The sequence below is a fragment of the Limulus polyphemus genome, unplaced genomic scaffold, assembly GCF_000517525.1.
Source record: "Limulus polyphemus unplaced genomic scaffold, Limulus_polyphemus-2.1.2 Scaffold1201, whole genome shotgun sequence".
NCBI lineage: Eukaryota > Metazoa > Arthropoda > Merostomata > Xiphosura > Limulidae > Limulus > Limulus polyphemus.
Genome location: NW_013666811.1, coordinates 159,523 through 165,655, shown reverse-complemented (window position 1 = coordinate 165,655; position 6,133 = coordinate 159,523). Strand labels below are relative to the sequence as shown.

Sequence of the window (6,133 nt, the reverse complement as noted above, 5' to 3'; positions counted from 1 at the left end):
AAGCCAATGAATCGCCGTTCCTGTTTAGGTGTTACCATACTTTGACGTTGTCAATATCAAATAAGTTCATGCGGCACAATTCCCAGAATTTTTCCTGCTTTCAAAACACAATAAGATAGGCTATATCAACTTGTATAATGGTTACAACGACAACTGTCTAAGGTATTATAAAATGTTTGACTTTCTAGAAAGTCTGGGCCGATCCAATAAGTCAAAAAGAGAACACAGTGGGATAGAATTTACTGGATTCTTTACAATACAATGGTTGCAACAAGAATTGTCTGAAGTACTTTATAAAAATGAGAGAAAATATTGATGATATGGCTCTTTACAAAGTATAATGTTGTATCATATCCAATAAACTTGCTAGTTATCTACTTGGTGGTCAGGATTTAGCATTGGTATAAGTACAAATGTATGTAAATGCTTACGGACATCCTGTTTCCTATATTACCATGCGTACACAGTAAATAATAAATGTATAGTTTTCAGTAATATTAATACGGCTCATTTTGGTTGGGCTAATATTCTTGGCTTAGCCTTCTTGATTATAACTTGAGAAACAAATTATTCACCAGCAAACTGCAAGTTCAACTGGGTGTTTATGTAAAGATGTTCCTTTTCATGTGTTAATATCAGTTGATCAGTGACAAATTTATATCTTAAGATTTTCACAACTTGCATCAATAAACTTCTCCTAAATTGCCAAGTATTTAGTTTTGTATAATTTGTTTTTATTCTATTTCAATGTAAACGAATAGAAAAATAACATAAGTTCTTACTTTGTAAAATACAGTAACATACTGGCTACCATACATTACATGTGTGTGTATACATATATATATAACTAATGTTTTCAAATATATACTTGAATGTCAGTTATTCTTCAAACATAAAACAGTAAATATGGAATATTTGGAAAACATTGATTTCTACTGCTTATGATGCTACGAAGTCTTTGTTTGCACTCTTGAGCCATACTTGCTAAGCCTCATCCAAATTCACATGTGCAGATGGAAAAATAATAATTTTTGTAAACTTTATATAATAATTTTGGAATACAAAAATTATAAATTACTCTACCAGTACCCAAAAAATCCACTGTAATTTATCAGGCTTCCTAATTAAATTGTATTTGGGTCTAAAGAAATATAATTTCTACTGACAAAATAGTTTTGACAGCAATACTTCAAACTTTCCAATGATATAAGAGCATTTCTCTCATAAATAACTTAGGAAGACTGGCAAAATTATGTAGAATACATAATTAGCTTTCAATTGATTATAAAGTTATTGGTATATAAAAATAAGCAAAGATAAATAAGTCTTCTTAAATGATGAATTGATGGGTGGAGCCAATATGGTGTGTTCGCAAAATATCATCTCATGTCAGCAAATTAAAAAGGTAAGAGGTTCTTATTTTATATTCTAGCTTGCCAATATTGAACATTTGAGTTTCTAATTCATACAAAACTAGAGACATTGTATTGTGGGCATCATAAAATGTAATCTGACCAAACCCAAAAGGTCATGTACCATGTGACACACAAAAATCGATATTTAGCCTTTTTTTTAAATATTTAGCTTCAAATTAAGAAACTAACAAATGTATAATACTAAAATTTGAATTATAATCTACAATGTGATACCAAACTTATTCAAATATGTTTATAAAATAATAGCTAAATAAAATATTGAATGTAAATCTACAAATGTGATGACATGCCCTCACCTTTAAACCTGTCTCAATAGGGTTAAAGAATATTCCATTTTACAAATTGAATTTGTTCTTTCCATGTATTAACCCTCTATAAGAGCTTGGTCATTTTGATCAACTTTTAAACCACCACATAACCATGAAACTATACATATTGTAACTTTTAATGTAGTAAGTATAGTTTCACAAAATTTGACAAGGTTTTAGTAAATACTACAGATCTTTCTTTTTGTGTGTGTGTGTACAAAAATCAGAATTTCTTTAATTAAGTGCTTTTCTTAAGATTTTCCTATGAATTTATAAAGTCAGAATCTGACACTCTGACTATCCTAACTGGAAGGTGGTTTTCATGTTAACATTATACATTTGTTTCCTCCTACAATTTTTATATTTTATTTGCACAACATAGGACATCTTAAATGAATATGACATTTTTTTTAGTAAAACTTTACATTTTATCTACCATGTTACTCAGTCCACTTGACCAACCCTTTAAACACCATAAAAAAGTTTGAAATATATCTAAATTTCTCGTTTTTTTTTCTTTTTTTCTTTTTAGAATGGCTGCATATTGTAACAGAAACAAAATGTATAATGTTAACATTAAAATCACCTTCCACTTAGGGGAAATTAATTTATTACTTTTAAAATATTTTGTCTTTTACGTTTTATTATCTAACCGAATATATTTCTAAATATTATACTTTAGTTACTTTTATAACAATAAATAGATAAAATATGTACATAAAAAAGAAATTCAATACTCACATGCTGGTATTGTACTTTTTTGCAATTGAAAACTCAAAAGTGTTGATAAAAGTTAACTATAATTTTTGCTAGGGATGTTGTTACTTTATTGAATTTATTTATTTCAAATATTCTGTGTAGAACACAGTAATAACATTGCCAAAGCAACAATGTCCTATAACTACTATAATTTAACTGGCTTCCTAACTAAGCTATGAGTGCCTTAAATAATTCTCTTACATGGTCGAGCTGAACTCGGCAATAGCAACTTTCGATCTCTATGCAGAATATTTCAAAAGCTTCTGTGAAAATGAGCTAACGTTATACTTAAATCAGTAAATTCTAGTCTTCTCTTTCTATAAGTAATGTAATAACAAATGTCAGAGAGTAATATTAGCCTTTTTGGAAAAAATATGTGATATGAGGGCATGACTGGTTTGTTTCTAAGTAAAACAAGATGATTTCAAGCTATGAAGTGAGATTGTGTCTTAGAAATATTTGTAACTTGCATTCAAATTCACAAGCTTAAATAGGGATGGAAAGAGTACCTAATTTGTGCAATTCAGAGCACACAAGTGTCTTGTGATGAAGAAAAGTGAATATTGAAAATTTGTGTTATAATTTGATTTATTAACTATGTTTCGATGCCGAGTAAAAAGAGGTCATGATGTATGCACTTTTACTTACCCATATCCAGAGGGTTAGAGGTCAAAATATAATAATCACAGTGGTTAAAATCTATAATTCTGTGTATGCTTTTAATAATGTTTTTGTTATTTAAATAAAAGTGTGAACTCTATGCACTTTCATAAACAAATGGATAAACTGCCTTTGTGTGTATGTTCTGATAAAGTATTAAATAATTTAAGAATGTTATGACCCATTGCATTGAATCTTTGCATAAATAAACATTGATTCTTAATAAACAACCTGTTTTGTCTTTATTAAACAATAAATTAATAATATTTTTGTAATTTCAAATTTTACTATAGGTAATGATAAATTACAAGCATAAATCAGATTGTCATAGAAAGGTCTGGGAAGAGTCATGGAATTTGATTTTGCCAGAGGTGTGGAAAACATTTGAAGTATGTGTGTGAAATTCCATGGAAAGTTAGAAGGTCATGTTGGGGTAGAAGAAAATCTAAAATGGACAATTTTAAGCAAAGAAGCTCACTTGATACAGACATGTGATGATTGAGAATTTATTTAAATATTTCATTTTGAAATTAAGGAATTAAAACTTTTAATGTTAATATTTAAATTATAAACTAAATTTTGATGCCAAGTTTATTGATATACATTGATAACAGATGTGTAAATTTTGAATGTAACTGTAAAAAGATAGGTTTAAAGGAGATCAAAGATCAGGTATGCTTGTTTCTTGGTGTTATTTGTGGTAGATTAGTATACAGTGGGCAGGTGACTGAGGATTAGAGAACTACTGATGTTACTACTGTGTTTTTAAAGGGGATGATAAATTTTGGTCTGGAAATTATAGACCAGTTAGTTTTACTTCTGTAATGGGAAGAATTCTAGAAGCTGGTAAAAACTTTCCAAGCCATTAGTGAAATGTGATTTTATAAGAAAAATTAACATGGATTCACGAAAGGAAAAATCTTCATATCCTAATCTGTTAATTTTTTTTTTTTGGAGGGTATTACACTTTATGGATTATGGAAAGGGTGTGGATCTGGTGTGTTTGGATTTTCAAAAACCCTTTGGTAAGGTGCCACACAAAAGATTAGCTACGAAATCACATCAAGTGAAGGAAAGGCTAGTAATTGGACTGTAGGATGGTTGAATGAGAGAAAGTTAAAAGATGGTAATGGTGTCCAGTCAAACTGGACCCTTCTTGCTAGTGGAATGCCTCATCTGTCAGTGCTTGGTCTTATACTTTTTATTTTATTTGCATTAATGATATTGATATGGGCATAATGAGTAAATTATTAGTTTGTGGATGATATTATACTCTTTGATATGTTTAACTATATTTTAGGATATTGAAATACTAGAGAATAACTTTGTTCATTTGATATAAACATTGAACACTGGAAAACTAACTCATGCTAGATGCAATGTTTTGACTGAAAACTGTACTTAGTTTATTTAAAGATGATATTGACTTAAAGCAAACAATAGCCATTCAGAATAAGTGAAAATTACTGGTGTTGTGTTACATAAACAGAGATTTTGGTAACAAGGTAAACTTGTGCTGTTAGTTTGTAGTTATGTGCAATGTTTTAACCTTCTGTATCTGGGGAATTTAGTTTTATCATAATAATGGTTTGATCTCACTATTTAGATATGATATCTGTAATAAATTATTAAATAAAATGTTCACTATATAGTCATTTTAATAGTATTCAACAGGTCATCATGATTGCAAGACTGGTCATAAACATTGTATTTGCAAAAATGTTTGGACACAGACAAAAACTGTTTGTTTTTCACCATTGGCTGATAATTATTGTCCTGTAACAATATCGGTGGATGTTATTTTGGAAGCATAACTTTTGGTCCATGTGGCAGCCAGCTTTTGGGAGAAGGAGACAGAATTCTTTAATGCTCTACTTTGTTTTGATTGACATACAGTTGTAAATTTATTGATTAAGAATGTGAAAGAATTATCATAACTAAAACATAAATATGTGCTAGTGCAGTTTTTATATATTATTATCACTAAATATTTTGATAGAACCTAAGCAATTTAGCCTGAATTTTTAAAAAGTTTCAATTCACGTATCAATTACTAAGTACTCCAAAAGTATGAGGAAATGATTAATAAAAGAATTTGATATATTCCCATTTTTATATATATGAGCACGGGTGTGTATGTGTGTTTCTTTCTCTTTGGGTCTGTTCCTTATGCATGGCCACATCTTTAAAGCTACGAATCCAAACTCGGGGTACAGATACAACTTTGGGTGGGAAGTAAGATGGACTATGTGACCATGGCCTTAGAGGCTGCAAATTGAGGCCAAATTGACCAGTATAGCAATTTTTTGCAAATAGGACATCCAATTGGTCTCAAATGGAAAATGCTGGATTTTGTTGGTAATGTGTGATAAAGATGGCTATTATTTACATTTCTTCTCTATGTGAGGACTTCTAATCATTCTATCCATAATTAATTGTGTGTTAAAATGATTTATAAACTTTGTGAAGCCTTCATTTGTGCTCTTTCCCTTCCTCTTTCTTTCTTCTACACGTACATGCTTACCCTCTAACTCCCTTTAACTGAAAAGGGGGTGCTTTCTCTTGAACATGCATGCACACTCCCTCAATTAAATAAGCTTGCTTCAGCCATATGTTTTGCTTTGCTTGTGTGTACTTCCAAGAATCACTTATACGGTGACTTTCAAAAACATTTGGTATTGGCAAATTTTCATTTATGTTGTGCAGAGAGAAGATAATAAATCAATTCTTCATTAAATGGAATGATGATAAAGTCAGGGTATGTTGCAAACTACACTTGACCACACAGCAGAAATCAGGACACCAAAGGGTAGGAAATTTTGTTTTTGGAAACTTGAATTGTCATGCAAAGTACATGCAAGAAACAGGAGCAATGTACCTGTTTTTGCTTTGATTAAATAGCTTTAGCAAATTTTTTATATTTTTTTTTGTTCTCATGTCATTTATTTTAGTATTATTTACAGAAGTATT

General features: G+C 29.9%; 1 protein-coding gene across 1 annotated transcript in view; it reads left to right on the top strand.

Moving 5' to 3' along the window:
* LOC106462580 (14-3-3 protein epsilon-like) overlaps positions 1–6,133 on the top strand; it is a 34,078-nt gene that overhangs the window by 8,483 nt on the left and 19,462 nt on the right. The gene's annotated exons all lie outside the window — the stretch shown is intronic.